The following is a 16476-nucleotide window of genomic DNA, read 5'->3' on the forward strand; positions in this document are numbered from 1 at the left end:
GAACCCAATGTAGAACAGTTATAGTTGAATCTACAGAGCAAAGAAGATAGAAACTAAGCAAGGTAAAATTCTCAGTAAGACCAAAAACTGGAATTCTTTTTTGCTTTTTAACTGTTTTTATTCTGAATTTAAATAACCAAAAAGAGAGAGAACATTTTCATATGCATAGAACAGCAAAAATTAGGATTAAATTTTTAAAATATGAATTTCCATTTCATACCACTTGCTTAAAAAACTCTAAAATAAATAAGCATATTACTTTCAAAATAATCCTGCTTTTTTATGCTTCTTTCTGACCTTCCTCTTGTTCCCTTCTATGCATTTAAAAGAAATATTTCATTGTTTGACTTTGGGGGTGGGGTTGGGGTTCCTTATTCCTTACCACCCCCTTACTCTAAATACCCAATTAAAATTGAAAATAACCAGGGACAAAACAAAACAAAAGTACACAGTGGTCATGCTAGGAAATGTGTGTCTTTTTCTGTTCATTGAATAAATCTCCTCTCTACCAAAAGTGAGTAACATGATTCACTGGTAGATCCTCTGAAGAAATGACTGATTGTTTCATAATCAAAATTCTTAAGTCTTTCATTGTATATCAGTATTCTTGCATAATTGCTTGAACTTTCCTTCATATTAATTCATATTACACAGGTTTCTCTAAAATTAACTTTCATCATAAAAACATTACATTATATTCATATGACCCAACTTGTTCAGGCATTTCCCACATTGTTTTTTTTTTAACATTTTAGCATTTTATTTGTTTTCCAATTATATACCCATCATTTGTTGCAAGGCTCTGAATTCTACAATTTTCCCCCCTCCTCCCTTCCCTCCATCCCCCCCAAGGCTGGGATCAATTTACATTGATGTAAATTGAATGTTATAAGAGAAAACATAAGAATAAGCATACCCCCCCCCCCAAGAAGATAGGAAACCTCAAGAATAGTGAGAGAGAGAGAAAAAAAATGTACTTCCATCTGTGTTCAGATTTCAATGACTCTATCTCTGGGGTGAGTTGCTTTCTTTATCATAAGTCCACCAGAAAGTTATTTCAATATTTTTCTCTCAGGTGCTATTACTATCTGTACCTCCACTCTATTTCTCCCCACTCTCATTTATTCTATTCTCTCTCTCTCTCTCTCTCTCTCTCTCTCTCTCTCTCTCTCTCTCTCTCTCTCTCTCTCTCTCTCTCCTCTTTCATCCTGGCCTGGTCCAAAAGTGTGTTGCATCTGAGTACCCTCTCCCTCTATCTTCCCTCTCTTCTATCACCTATTCCCCCTTTCCCTTCCCCCTCATTCCGTCCCTTTCCTCCCATCCTTCTCCAGGGCAAGACAGATTTCCTCACCCTATTAAGTGTGTATGTCCTTTCCTCCCTGAGCCATTTACAGTAAGAATGAAGGCTCACTCATTCCCCCTTGCTTCCCCCCCCACTCCATTGAAAAAAAACTTTTTCTTGACTGATATGTGAAATCTCTCAGCTTCTTTTTCATCTCCCTTTCCTTCCTCCTAGTACTTTCCCACATCACCCATTGACTTCATCCCTTTACCACATTATACCATTATATTCTGCTCCTTCCTATGTCCTGTCTATATATGCTCCTTCTAACAGCTCTTATAAATGAGAAAGTTCATATGAGTTATCAATATCTTCTTCCTGTGCAGGAATACAATCAGTTCATCATTATCAAGTTCCTCATAGTTAGTCCCTCTCTTCCACTCCCTCTATGGTTCACCAGAGTCCTGTACTTGGATATCAAACTTTTGTTTGGCTCTGGTCATCTAGATAGGAAAGTTTGAAAGGTCCCTGTTTCATTGAAAGTCCATCTTTCCCCCTGAAAGAGGATGTTCAGTTTTGCTTGGTAGTTGATTCTCGGTTGCAAACCAAGATCTTTTGCCTTCAGGAATATCATATTCCAATCCCTATGAGCCCTTAATATAGTTGCTGCCAGATCCCATGTAATCCTGACTGTGGAGCCTTGGTAGTTGAATTTTTTGTTTCTGGCAGCTTTTAGAATTTTCTCTTTGATTTGGGAGTTTTGGAATTTCATTATAATATTCCTGTAAGTTTTTCTTTTGGAATCCCTTTCAGTGGGTGACCGGTGAAGTCTCTCTATTTCTATTTTACCCTCAACTTCTAGGATCTCAGGGCAATTTTGCTGTATTATTTCTTGAAAAATGACGTCTAGGCTCTTCTCCTGGTTGTGGCTTTCAGATAGTCCAATAATTTTTAAATTATTTCTTCTTGATCTGTTTCCAAGTTCTGTTGTTTTTCCAATATTTCACATTTTCTTCTAATTTTTGGCTTTTTTTTTTTTGGAAGAGTTTTATTTCTTCCTGATTTCTTGCAAAGTCATCAGCTTCCTGTAGTTCCATTTTGCATTTGAAGGAGTTATTTTCTTCAGAGAGCTTTTTTATCTCTTCTCCAGCTGGTCAATTCTGCTTTTTAAGGCATTCTTCTCCTCATTTGCCTTTTGTTTTGCTTTTTCCATTAGGCCTAAACTGGTTTTTAATATATTATTTTCTTCAATTTTTTTTTTGTATATCTTTCACCAAGCTTTTGATTTGGTTTAAATGATTTTTGTGCACCGTTCTCATTTCTCCTCCTAATTTTTCCTCCACCTCACTTAATTGCTTTTCAAAGTCTTTTTTTTTTGAGCTCATCCATGGTCTGAGCCCATTTTCTTTTTCTCTTGGGGGTTTTGGATATGGAAGCTTCAATTTTGTCATCATCTGAGTATGTGTTTTCATCTTCCATGGAACTAAAGTAATTCTCTATTGTCAGATTCTTCTTTTTCTGTTGTTTACTCATTTCGTCAGCCCAAGACAGCACTTGCAAGGCTTTGGGTTGGGTTTTTTTGGGGGGGGGGAAACACCCCACTGGGACCTTTATTTCTCCAAGGTCTTATGCTCTCTAGCTTGTGCTTTGAAATGTAGAGGACCACAGCACTTCCCTCTACCCTGGGGCTATAAGGAGAGATCCAGCTTGGTTATTTAGTATGGAAGCCCAAATGACAATATCTGAGTGTAGGCAAACAGCAGAGTTCTATCCCAGGGAGAGCAGAGAAATCTTGGCAGGCTTCCCTTACTGTCTCTGGGGGTGCAGGCCGCTTTCTCCCAATTCTTGCTGCAGATTCTGCTGCTGGTTCTCCTCACTCTACACTCATTCTGGTGGAGCAGAGTTCTCTGACCACCACTTCAAGCTGTTGCTGGTGATTTCTGGGCTGCCCTGAGCTGGACTGGGCTGAGCTGGGCTGGGCTGGGCTGTGCCGGGCTGTGCTGTGGACCAGACTTTTTTCCAACTCCTGGTCCTGGTGAAACACACTTTTCCTGTGGAACTTCTAAGTTATCTTGGACTGGGAAAATGTATCACTCAGTCTTTCTGTGGGTTTTGCCCCACTAAATTTTTGCTAGAACCATCCTTTGTTTGCTTTTTTGGGGTTTTGGGGGTCGGAGTTCTCAGGAAATGCTGCCTTCATACTGCCATCTTGGCTTTGCCTGAATTATTTTTTAAAATAAGTTTTAATTGACGTCTTTTTTTCTTTACATCATCATGGTTCCCCTCAGTATCCCCTCACCTCTTCTAAAGAGCTATCCCATATATAAACCAAGTCCTAGATATCTTTGGTATGCAACTCTCTCATCATCAGTGGAGATCAATTCTTAGCACCTGTATGAGAGGAATATTGGAACTAGCAAGAGAAGGAAAGAGGAGATTTGCTCTTTTTGGGCTTAAGAGTCTCTTTTAGTCTCTTAAATTTCTTGGACTTCAGAAGCTCTCAGCTTCCCTTTTGAGAGAGTAGATGAATTATGTAAATCCCATTGTAAGTTGCTGAAGGGAAAACAAAACTCAGGGAAGAAATTAATATGAGAGAAGTTGGCAATATCCTTTATGTCCCGATTTTTCAGCATACTACACTAGAGACTGTGATGACCTTCCCATTGGGTGAGATTTAGCTGACACTCTCTTGATTGAGCAGAGGAATCTCTTTCCCAGTGAGAGAGCTCTATCACTCTGTATTGTCTGGAATATATTGCCCAAATCATCTCTAGTATAATATGGTATGTATTCTAAATTTCTTTTGTTTCTGGTTTGCTATTGACTTGGATAAATGTGTGTCATTATTACTTCTTATTTTTGTTTCTCACAGAATAGGCAGTTGGCAGGAAAGTGCTCAAGACTTAGATAAAAAGTTTAGGTTCTTGCTTCTTCTAGGAAACAAGATTAGATTAGAAGTTAGCTTGAACATAAATAAAATCACATCCCCTAAATGAACAATATTTAAGGAAACAGGTAGATATAATCCTAGTTCAGAACCATTTCTTTCTGAGGAGAGCAAAGTGGCTCCAACCTCTTGATTCCCTTTTCATAGGAATTAAAGTCTTTTTTAGAAAAGAGAGTTGGGAGAAGAAACTAGTGATATCAATTCTGCTTCCATTCAATTTACACAATAACATCCTCTTCATACTGCTTGTAAGGGACAGATTTCTTTGATTTTTTTCCCAGATACTCTTATAATTCTTGTGTCCCAGAAAAAAAAAAAACTTTACTATTGAATTTCTTGTTATAGGTAAACAATTGCATTTTATGTAGAACGGTGTCAATTAGTTTCTGAAAAGTCAATAGACACTAATATCTGCCATTCTTACTTCTTTTTTCCTTTATATATTCTTTTCAAATTTTTGATGAGCTGCTTTATTATAAAGTGTGGAAGGATACATTTTTACAATGTGCAAATCTGATATATTTATTCTAATAAATTTAAATTTAAAAAGATGATTTTTTTCAAACTGATTACTTTTGAGTGTAAATGTTTTATTTTTTTCATATACATGCAGTGATTTTTTTTGAGGGCAAGGTTTTAAGTTTTACAGTTTTTCCTCTTCTCTCTCTTCCTTCCCCTCTCTCCCTGACAGAAAACAATCTTATATAATCTCTTTATTTATATCCATGTTAAACATAGATCAATACTGAATATGTGGTGAGAGAAGAATCAGATCCAAATGGAAGGAAGAAAACATTAGAGAGGAAAAACTGACCATGCATAAGACAATAAAAAGCTGCATTTTTTTAAAATGCAAGATTGACACCTACCAATTGTTTGTTTTTTTTCTTTTTCTAGAGGAATATAATGTTGTCTTTTGACTTAAATGTGAAATGCTTTTAAATGAGGTACACAAAATTGTCAACCTTACTCTCTGTTCCAGAGTCACTGAAGTCCAATGGAAAGACAGAAGTGAAAATAACTCTCATTTGTGGCTCTAGCACGTGCAGCATGCAAAATAGTCACAACTTCATGAATCTGTCCCAGCATCTGGGTTACACCAGGTTGAGGGTAACCCAACTCAAACCTTTCAGGGAGTTAGGGGCGATGTTTGGGCATCCTCCCTGCAGAATGAGTAGAGAATATCAATTTGTTTCAACAGCCATGAAGAAGGCTGAAATAGACTTTTGTAGAACACTTAGAGCTGGGTCAGACATTGAAGACATCAAGGTCATCCACTGCATTCTGGATCATCATCATCACTCATCTTGCCTTTTGTCTTGCCACTGGATTTAGATAAATCTGAAGAATGAGTCTGATGATTGTGCAACTCTGTTTCACTTAAATCTACTTCATATGCAGGTCAAGACATCACCTCATATCTAGTCATTTTAAACATGTTCAGTACCTAATCTAGTTTAGGTTAAATGAGTTTTGAATAAAGAGTTTAAAATAGTTTTCTTTTTAAGGAATATTCAACATATAATCTTCATATAAATTAAATTTGATTTTTTTTAGCTTCTAATGTATTCCAATGACTAATAACTTGCATTTTATAGTTTTCAAACTATTTTTGAGCACTGGATTTGAATGCAACAATTTGAATTTTTGTACTACTTTTATAAAATTAATTTATAAATCTTAGATATTGTTACTTTATTCACAAAGATCAATCCCTTTTTATATATCCATAATTGCGTTTCCTTCTTTCATCTTCAGTAAAAAAAAAAAAACTCCATTATTTGGGCAGCTAGGTAGCACATTGATTCTGGAGTCAGGAAGAACTGAGTTCTAATATAGTCTCAGACTCTTGCTATACCTATGATCTGAGGCCGGACATCTATCCTCTGTTTGCCTCAATTTCCTCATCTACACAATGGGGATAATGGTAGCACCCAACTTCTGTGCATATCTAGTAAGATAATGCTAATCCTACTCCAATGACTGGTGCATAGTAAGTGCTACAAAATTGTTAGCTATTATTATTACTGTCATTGAAAGTCTAATCTTCAGTTTTCCACTATCCTATCTACTGGCTCCATTCTTGCTGCCTATAAGCACATTCATGTCCCTCATATCCTACAAAAACCCTCTTCTCCTCAGTAATTAGTTGCAGTAATTATGATCCAATATGTCTCCTTATTTTCTAATTTAAATTTGAAAAAGCTATGTAAACTTCTCTTGACTTCCTCTATTTTCTCTCTTTTCTAGACTTTCTATAATCTGTCTTCTGATCTCATTACTTCACTGAAAATGCTCTCATAAATTTTCATTGATCTCTTAATTTATTGATATGATGACCTTTTCTCATCATCATCATCTTTCTTGGTCTCTCTGTATCTTATAATATCTGTTGACTACCTTCACTTCTTGGATCTGCTTTCTTCTGGGATTTCCTGACATTACTTTCTATTGATTTTACCTCTCTAAATTTGCCTCAGTCTCCACTGCTATATTATCATTTATTCTCTTCTCTCTAATGGTGGGCATAACCTGAAGATCTTTCCTGGATTTTCTTCACTTTTCTGTAGTGTGAGGACTTACCAAGCCCTTTTAAGGGCTGTTCCTTTGATGTCCCCTATCATTCAATTCTCTCCTGTGGCTCCAAGTAGCTTCAACATGCACAGAGGCTATACTTTGGTTAAAATCATTTCCACAGCTTGAGGGTAAACTGACAGGCCTCAAACCTGTCAATGTGTTGGACAGATGTCTACCCTAAGCATGCAAAGACTTCTCCCAGAGGGATGGACAGAGGAGAACAATTTGTTCCAACAGATATAAAGGTGACTTAAGCAAGTTAGGTGAAGCAATTAGAGCTTGGTCAGACATCAAAGACACTAAGGTTATTGCCTGTATCCTCAGCTATCACTAGTCAGCTTGATTTTTCTCTTTATACTGAACTTTGATGACTCTGGAAGAGAGAGTGAAGTTGGCAACACTGTGCAACTCTCAAGTTAATACATCATGATATCATTGCTTCTCATCAAAAAGGAAGAATGAAGAACATTCACTTTCCAGGTGACCTCATCAGTTTATATTATCATCATGATGCAGAAAATAACCTTACTCTCTCTTTTTAATTCTAGTATTATAACACCAATAGATTATGAGACTTTTTAAGTGAGATATTCCATAGGCATCTACAATTCAGTATGCTATGAAAAATAACTAATAATTTTCTCCATAAACCCTTCAGTCTTCTTAACTTTCCAGTTGTTACAAAACCACTGCCATCTTTAATATCAGCCAGATTCATAGTCTGGATATTAGCCTTTACCCTTTACTCCTGTTCATCAATTTAGTTCTCATATCTTGCTGTTTCTTCTTCTACACTATCACTCACATATATCTCTTTTCTATAATTGCACTGCCACTAACCTTATCATATTTCCCCTAGACTATTACAAAAGCTTTCTAATTGTACATCCTATAGCATGCTTTCTAATTCCAATTCATGGGACACATAGCTACTAAATTGATTTTCCTAAATTTCATGACTGACATTGTGGGTTTCTATTAGATTTAGGATCAAATATATTCCTCCTTTTTTTATATTTAAAGTTCTTTACAGGGGGGCAGAGCCAAGATGGCTACAAGAAAGGATCCTGTCTTAGGCGCTCTCTCATAAAACTCATAAGCTAAGGATTCTAACTAAATTTTCCAGAGACAGAACCCATAGAGGGACCCAGTGAGGCAGATCTCCTACTCAAGGTAACCTGGACATGAGCAGAAAGGTTCAGCTCCCCGAGGTCAGAGGGGCAACCCTACACAGGGGTGGCCCAGCAGAGTGAAAAAACTTCAGCCTCCAGGAGGCAGCCCCAGGGCACTGGGACACTAGGCTCACAGCAGTGGGGAAGTCTCCTGAGCTACATGCCAGGGAGCATCAAGCACAAATTGGGGGAACAGCTAGGGGACCTCTGCCAGAGCCAGCACGTGGAGCCCAGCCCTCAGGGCACACAGTGAGCAGCTTGGCCAAGACAGCACAGATGCAGGAAACAGAAGCAGGCCCAGCTGGTAAGCAGGAGCCCCCAGGGCATGAGACCATTGAACCTAGGGAGGGGAGTGAAGAGAAAGAGACTGCTGAGCTCTTTCCTCTACCCCTGGAACAGGACTCTGGGGCTCAGATCCTGATCACAGTCTAGGCCCCTCATAGAACAGCAGAGCCCCTCCCACATCAGCCCCATAGCAAAGGGGGGGTGCATATGGTCATTCATAGACCAGGAGGGAGGACAGAGCCTCACATACTGAGACCCTTGTAGGAGTGTCCCAAAAGCTCAGGAAGCACCCCAAAACCAGGCTCAGGCTGGGAAAATGAGCAAGCAGAGTAATTAGAGGAAGACCATTGAGAAATATTTTGCAAATGAGCCCAAGAAGGATCAAGTCTGAACATGAGGAAGCACAAGCTCCTGCATCTAAAGACTCCAAGAAAAACAGAAATTGGGATCAGGTTAGGACAGAGCTCAAAAAAGACTTTGAAAATCAAATGAGAGAGTTAGAAGAAAAATTGGGAAAAGAAATGAGAGAGATGCAGGGAAAACATAAAAATGAAGTCAGCAGCTTAGTCAAGGAAATCCAAAAAAATGCTGAAGAAAATAGCATGCTAAATACCAGCTTAGGTCAAATGGATAAAACAGTTCAAAAAGTTATTGAGGAGAAGAAGGCTTTAAAAAGCAAAATTGACCAGATGGAAAAAGAGATATGAAAATTCTCTGATGAGAACAAATCCTTCAGACAAAGAATAGAATTAAGGGAGATTGATGAATTTACCAGAAATCAGGAATCAGTACTTCAAAACCAAAAAAATGAAAAATTAGAAGAAAACGTGAAATATCTCATTGAAAAAAATAACTGATATGGAAAAGAGACTTAGGAAAGATAATTTAAAAATTATTGGAATACCTGAAAGTCATGATCAGGAAAAGAGCCTTGACATCATTTTCAAAGAATTACTACAGGAAAATTGCCCTAATATTCTGGAAGCAGAGGGCAAAATAGAAATGGAGAGAATTGACCGATGCCCCTGAGAAAGAGCTCCCAAAAAACCAACCCCTAGGAATATTATAGCCAAATTCCAGAACTCCCAAGTCAAAGACAAAATATTACAAGCAGCCAGAAGGACACAGTTCAAATATCGTGGAGCTGCATTCAGGATCACACAGGACTTGGCAGCAACTACATTGGAAGCTTGTAGGGGCTTGGAATACAATATACCAGAAGGCAAAAGAGTTTAAGATGCAGCCAAGAATCTCCTACCCAGCAAAGCTGAATGTCCTCTTCCAGGAAAATGATGGACTTTCAATGAACCAGGGGAATTTCAAATGTTCCTTTTGGAATGGCCAGAGCTGAATAGAAGCTTTGATCTTCAGATGACTCAGGTGAAGCATAAAGAGCAAGGAGAAGGGGAAAATATGAGGGACTTAATGATTATGAACTGCATGTATTCCTGTATAGAAAAATGACATTGATAATACTCATATGAACCTTCTCAGTTAATAGAGCAGGTAGAGGGAGTTTTTATAGTTGAAGCACAGGAAAAAGCTGAATTCGAAGATAAAATATGGTGTAAAAATGGAGTCAATAGAAATAAAGGGAAATGCAATGGGAGAAAGAAAAAGGAGAGGGGGAATAGGCCAAGATATTTCATATAATAAGATTTTTCTTTATTACAATGAGCTATTGCAATAATATGGAAAGGGGGAAGGCAAGGGGGAATGAGGGAAACTTCGCCCTCATCAGAGGTAGCTAGGAGAGGAAACAGCATATATACTTAATGGGGTATAGATATCTGGAGTAAGAAGGAGGGGGCCAGCGGAAAGAGGGGAATGTGAGTGATGGAAGAGAGGATGGACCATGGGGGGAGAGTGGTCAGATATAACACATTTTCTTTTTTACTTCTTGCAAGGGGCTGGGATTGGATGGTTTGTCCGGGACCATAGGGCCAGGTAGATGCTGGGCCTAAGAGGTGGTATGGGGGCTCATGGCCTCTTGGCCCCAGAGTCAGGGATCTGTCTTCTGTGCCAATCAGCTACCCTACAGCAGAGTCAGAGTGAAAGGAGAGAGAAAATATAGTACATGGTAGTGGAGAAATATGAAAGGGAGTAGCAATCAGCAATGGCAACATTGGAAAAATATGGAAGTAACTTTTGCAATGGATTTATCATAAAGAATGTGATCCCCCCATGGCAGAGCTGTTGGTGTTGGAACAAAGACTCAAGCACATTATTATTATTATTATTATTATTATTATTATTATTATTATTATTATTATTATTATTATTATTATTTTTGGGGGAGTGCAAGGCAAATGGGGTTGGGTGGCCTGCCCAGGGCCACATAGCAGAGTGATCATTGGGTGTCTGAGGACGGATTTGGACCCAGGTGCTCCTGGCTCCGTGGCCAATGCTCTGTCTGCCACCTAACCACCCCTACTATTATTACTATTTGATTTTATTTTGGGTCTTTTTTTCTTTTCTTTTTTTTTTTTTTGGTTTTTGCAGGGCAGTGCGGTTCGGGTGGTTTGCATGTCACATGGATGGGTGATTGTTGGGTGTATGGGGCCGAATGTGGGCTCGGGTGCTTGTGGCTCCAGGGCTGGTGTTCCATCCATTGTGCCACCTGGCCATACCTACAATTATTACTATTATTTTTTTAATTTTAATTTTTTTCTCTCCCCTTTATTGCTCAAGCAAGTCTATATTTATTGGGGGGAGGGTGTATTTCATTTTCTCTTAAACAAGAATATTTTATTAATGTAAAAACATTATTTGTACAAAATGAAGATAAATATTAAATAAAAAACCATAAAAATAAAGTTATTTACAAAGTGATTTCATTCTATTTGCAGCTTTATTACAAATTTTTGACCTTCACATATATAACATACAATCCAACAAAACTGATTTCTCTGTTACTTTTGATTCATAGCATCATACCTTCTTATCTTTGCACTGGCTGTACTTTTTGCCTACAGTGTGCTATTTTGTCATTTCACATTTGATGTGGGCATACCATGCCATGCAGTCTTGAGCCAGTGTCTCTTTATCTCACAACTGGTAATAAAATTCTTCAGAAGGACCTTGAGATTGTCCTTGCCCATATGAGTGCTTTCTTTGCCTGATTTCTCTGTAATATAGTCTTTTACACATATATGTTTGACATTCAAATAATGTGTCCAACCCATCGAAGTTGAGTGTAATAGAGACTTTGAATGCTTGGCAGATCAATTCAAGAAAGGACCTCAGAGCCTTGAAACTTGCAAGACTTTCTTCAGAAGTCAATTCAAATGGAACTAATTCCATTTCCTGGAATGATGTTGATATGTTGTCCAAGTTTCACCATATAGCAATGAAATCAGCTCCATAGCTCTATAGACCTTCAGTTTGTTACTTAGTCTAATTCCCCTTATCTCTCATAATTTCCTTTGTGGTCTCCCAATTGCTTAGCTAGCTCTCATAACATTCACAGCCACTTCATTGTCAATGTGTGCATCCCTGGAAAATGTATTGCCAAGGAAAGTGAACTTATCCATAACAATAAAAATGTATGCATATATTGTAACTGATGGTTTCACATATAGTTGGTGTGGTGTTGGATGATGAAGATCTGTTTTCTTTGGGTTAACTGTTAGATCAAAATTAACAGGAGCACAAGAGAATCAGTTCATACCTTTGTTACATCACAGTTTCAGAGGCTGCACTGAGTGTCCAGTAATCTATAAACAAAATGCCATACCATTCTTCTTCCATTTTAGACTTGTAGACTTGTAGCCTTTTCAAATTAAACAATTTATTATCAGAGCAGAGCTAAACTTAATATTATTTTCCTTCTTGTTTAAGGAATCTGACAACATTGCAGAAAACATCCTACCAAAAGGCATGGGAGCAAACCAGTGCTTCACTCCATTGGTGACTGGGAAAACATGAGAACATTGTCCTCTCTATATATCCTGTGCAAGCATGCCATTAATCTGACATAACTGAATAAATACTAAAGTAACTTAAATGAACATAAAATGCTAATGAACAGCAAACTCCATAGTGACCAATCTTCAACTCTTTCTGAAGCCACATTTAATTTCATATGTCAGATGACCATTTACTAGGTGAAGGACAAATCTATTTAAAAGCACTCTGGCAAGAGTTTTGCCGGCAATAACAAAAACAGACTGCCCTGTCATTGTCATAGGATAATCTATTTCACTTTTCTTCATAGATATGAGCAATTGAGCCATCCTTTAACTCCTAGGGGATAACTTCCTTTTGCCATATAAACTGGGAAATTTCTAGTCAGCATTTGTATGAGCAGTAAACTCCCTACCTTATAGGTCTTAGCTGGAATACAATTAGCACCAGGTGCTTTGACACACAAGAGGAACCCAATTTTGAATGCAATGAAATTTTTTTGGAAGTTCAGCTATAGAGTGACTGACTTCAACCTGAGGTGTATGCTTAATAGTTTCAGCAATGATTGATGATGAGAACACTATGGAAGTGTTTATTCCATCTCTCCAGGATCATGTCTTCATCACAAATGAATGTGGCTCCATCAACCCTGAGAAGTTGAAATGCATCATAGGTCTCTGGCCCATAAGTAGCCTTCAAAGTAGCCTTCAGAGCATCCTAAAAACTCTTTGGACTGTTACTATCAGTGTAAAATTGAATTTTATTTTCCTTCATACTGAGTCATGAATTTAGCATCTATAAGTATTTCTTGTATTTTATCATTTTTTATACTTAACTTTTGATGGATTTAAATGCTTCCTTCTTTCTTCTTTTCATTTAGCAGTTTCTGAATTTCCTCATAATTTTCATTAAATCAGTTTTTATATTAGTTTTGGAATTTTGATAGCTCAATAGCAAATTTTCTGACCTAGATTAGTAAATACAGTGCCATACACCAAATCTCTGAACATTGTCTATTCCTTTTTCTGTTCTGTTGCCAACAATGTGTTGCAACAAGTTCTATCACACTCAGAGAAGAACTCTAATTTGTTGACATTAAGACATTTGGTAGTTCTTTTTCCCAGGGACTGCAAATTTTATTAAATGTGAATATTTAGCTAGGAGAGTTTAAATCAATAATTGATCCATCACTCTATCATTCTTGTATCCTGTCTATCTCTTGTTTTTACAGTGACAGTGTATGAAATGACAATGTTTGCTGTGAGGGTACATCCATGAAGTCTTATTTTGTTTAGGTAAGTGGAAGTAAGTATTGGTGATACACTAGTATTCAGTAATAAGTGACTGCTGCTATTGCTGTTTCGTAATCAAATTCTCTCAAAAACTCCCTGCCATTTCTGTCAGTCTACATATTCTGGCAATAGTTACCAGATATATAAGTTTGTTCTCTTTTGGCACATTGATGATGGGGAGCTTCAGGTATTCATAAAATTTTTCTTTGATCTCATCAGGATTTATCATGGGGGAAGCATAAATACTATGGATGATGATGGGGCGGCACTTTTCTACAAGTGGCAATCACATTGTCGTGCTTCTGTCACTCACTTCTTTTGCTAGTCAAACAAATTGTTGACTAGATTAGATTTGATTGCAAAACCTGTGCCAGCTTCTCAACATTCCTTGTCATTGAGGCCACTCCAGGAAATGACTCAGACTTCTCTAAGTCGGTCTTCATATTTGGATGGGATTTCTGCTGAATGAAAAGACAAATGTCAAGATGACTGACTCAAGATACAGTGGATAACCTTGGACATCTTTGATGTCTAACCAAGCTCTAAGTGTTAAATAATACCTGCTTCAATCTCCTTCATGGTCAATGGGTAAATTGTTCTCACCTGCTCATTCCATAGGGGGAAATCTTCACGTGCTTGAGGTAGAAAGCCTTCTAGTTCACTGAAGTATTTGAGACTACTTGGTTACCCTAAATCCGGTTTAGTTCATCTGTCAAAATGGTTGATTGGGGTGTGACCTATGCAAATACTTTAGTTCTTGGAACCACATGTGAGATTTGGGGTCATTTAGATGGATCACAGAGGTGAAAAATAAGCCTGAAAAGACCCCAGTGGCTTCACACCAGAAGTTCTAGTTTCCTCCTGAACACTCTGTACTACTATCTCTCTAGTTAGAACATAAGCTATTTAAAGTCAGGAACTATTTTGCTTTTACTTTTGCATTCCCAGGACCTTGCTTGCAGAATCTTGCCTGATGTAGTAGTAAAATGAATCATCAATGTCTAAATGCTATTGTCATAGCATTTGATTTTTCGTAACTCAGTGAGGTGTATACAAATATATACATATATTTTCCCTCCTGTATAATTTAAAAATTATCATTTACATCTCTGTCACTTCCTAAAACCAACATTATTCTCCAAAGAGACTCCTTCCTTTTAACAAAACTGTACAAAAACAACATAATTCAATATACTGGAATAAAAAGAGAAGTACTGTATATGAACTTTTGTTGAACAGTGCCTTCCGTCAAACTCAAATAGAAATAGAGGCCACTAAACTGTGCATAAGATTCCTTGTAAACACTTAGTGACTTAAAATATATATAATCATTACCTATGTTCCATTGTATAATTATTTATTTCATTAAATATTTCTTAAATATATTTTAATCTGGTTTAGGTTACTCTCTGGAATATTGCAAATACATGTGGCTGTGTTTGATATCTCTGTAGTTTATGACAACTATTATCTGCCTAATTATTGGAAATGCCACTGATGCATGAATTTCTGCTTATAGAAATAAGGTTAAGTAATATGTCAATCTCCTGCAGAAGATTAGATCCATTTACTCTCTACTGTATATTGAAACCATTTTATCTTAAAAGAATAAACAATTGTATAAAGTATATTGCAATTTAGTCCTGTTTTCCTCTAGAATGAGTTAATAATTTTTAAAATAAAGTTTAGCATATTTTAACCTCTCTTTTCTTTTGAAACTATAATTGAATTTTTTTCCTCACAAATTTTGTGAGAAATCTTATTGTGAAGGCTTGGGCCTACTGGCATGTCTTGTGCTAGTTCACCCACTCAGAGAAAATAGCTACTTTCCAACGTCATGTAATGTAATCAGAGGCCAACTTCTGAATTCATATGAATTCATATGAATTCATAAAGACAGTATAGAAGCTAAGTTTTCTGTAATTTAGACAAGTAGCACTCTCCAAACTTTCAAGAGTAGGTCAAAAAAGAAACTTTCTTGATACACTACATTATAAGAAAAGTAAATAAATAAGTAAAAAAAGTAAAGCATTTTCCCATGCTTTTCAGAATTCTTCATATTCACTGTGTTTTGTAGCACAGTAGTATTCCATTACATCCAATTATCACAATATATTTAGCCTACATTTTTTACAAGAGTAATACAGTCTCAAAGTACAATGCTGCTAATGACATGCATCTCTTCTTTCTAGGCATAGAACCTACCCTTTTATTGTAATAAAGATTCATTACAGTCATGTAACGATTACCAGAGAAAATTATATTTCAAAATTCTTTTTATTACCTAGACTCTCCTCCGGCTCTGCTGGCTGTCATAACTTTCAATAATTCTCATTTGAATGTGTAAGTTATATATTTGACTCTGTTTTTATTTTCAAATAATACCTTGATGATGTTTATCATGCAGCTTTTCCATTTAGATTGCATTTCCTGCTAATGTTGGAGAACGGGCAGGAAAGTCTGACTACCTCTGTAGCCTCTGAAAGTAGTCTCTCGAATCTGGATATGTAGGGAACTATATTTCATCATGTATTCTTTGAAATCAAAATTGATCATGGCATTGATCTTGATTCTGATGCAGTTTAGTGTTTTTATTTTTAATTATTTTGAACTATCATATTTATTGTTTTCTTGGTTCTGATTGCTTTGCTCTATATCACTTCATACAAGTCTTCTTAAATTTTAATGAATTTTTCAAATTAATTTTATATTAGTATAATACTGTAAGCTATTGTATTCATATGCTAAAACTTATTCAGCCATTTTCCAACTAAGAAGAATGTATTTTGTTTTATAAGTTTTTGATTTCAGCGACAGCTAGATGGCTCAGTGGATAGAGCACCAGCCCTGGAGTCCGGAGGACCTGAGTTCAACTCTTACCTCAGACACTTAATAATTACCTAGCTGTATGACCTTGGGCAGGTCATTCAACCCCATTGCCTTGTGAAAAAAATAAAGTTTTGCTTTCATTAAGATTATTTAATATTTTATTCTTAGTTTATAATTGAAGAAACA

Source organism: Macrotis lagotis, chromosome X, assembly GCF_037893015.1.
Source record: "Macrotis lagotis isolate mMagLag1 chromosome X, bilby.v1.9.chrom.fasta, whole genome shotgun sequence".
Taxonomy (NCBI): domain Eukaryota; kingdom Metazoa; phylum Chordata; class Mammalia; order Peramelemorphia; family Peramelidae; genus Macrotis; species Macrotis lagotis.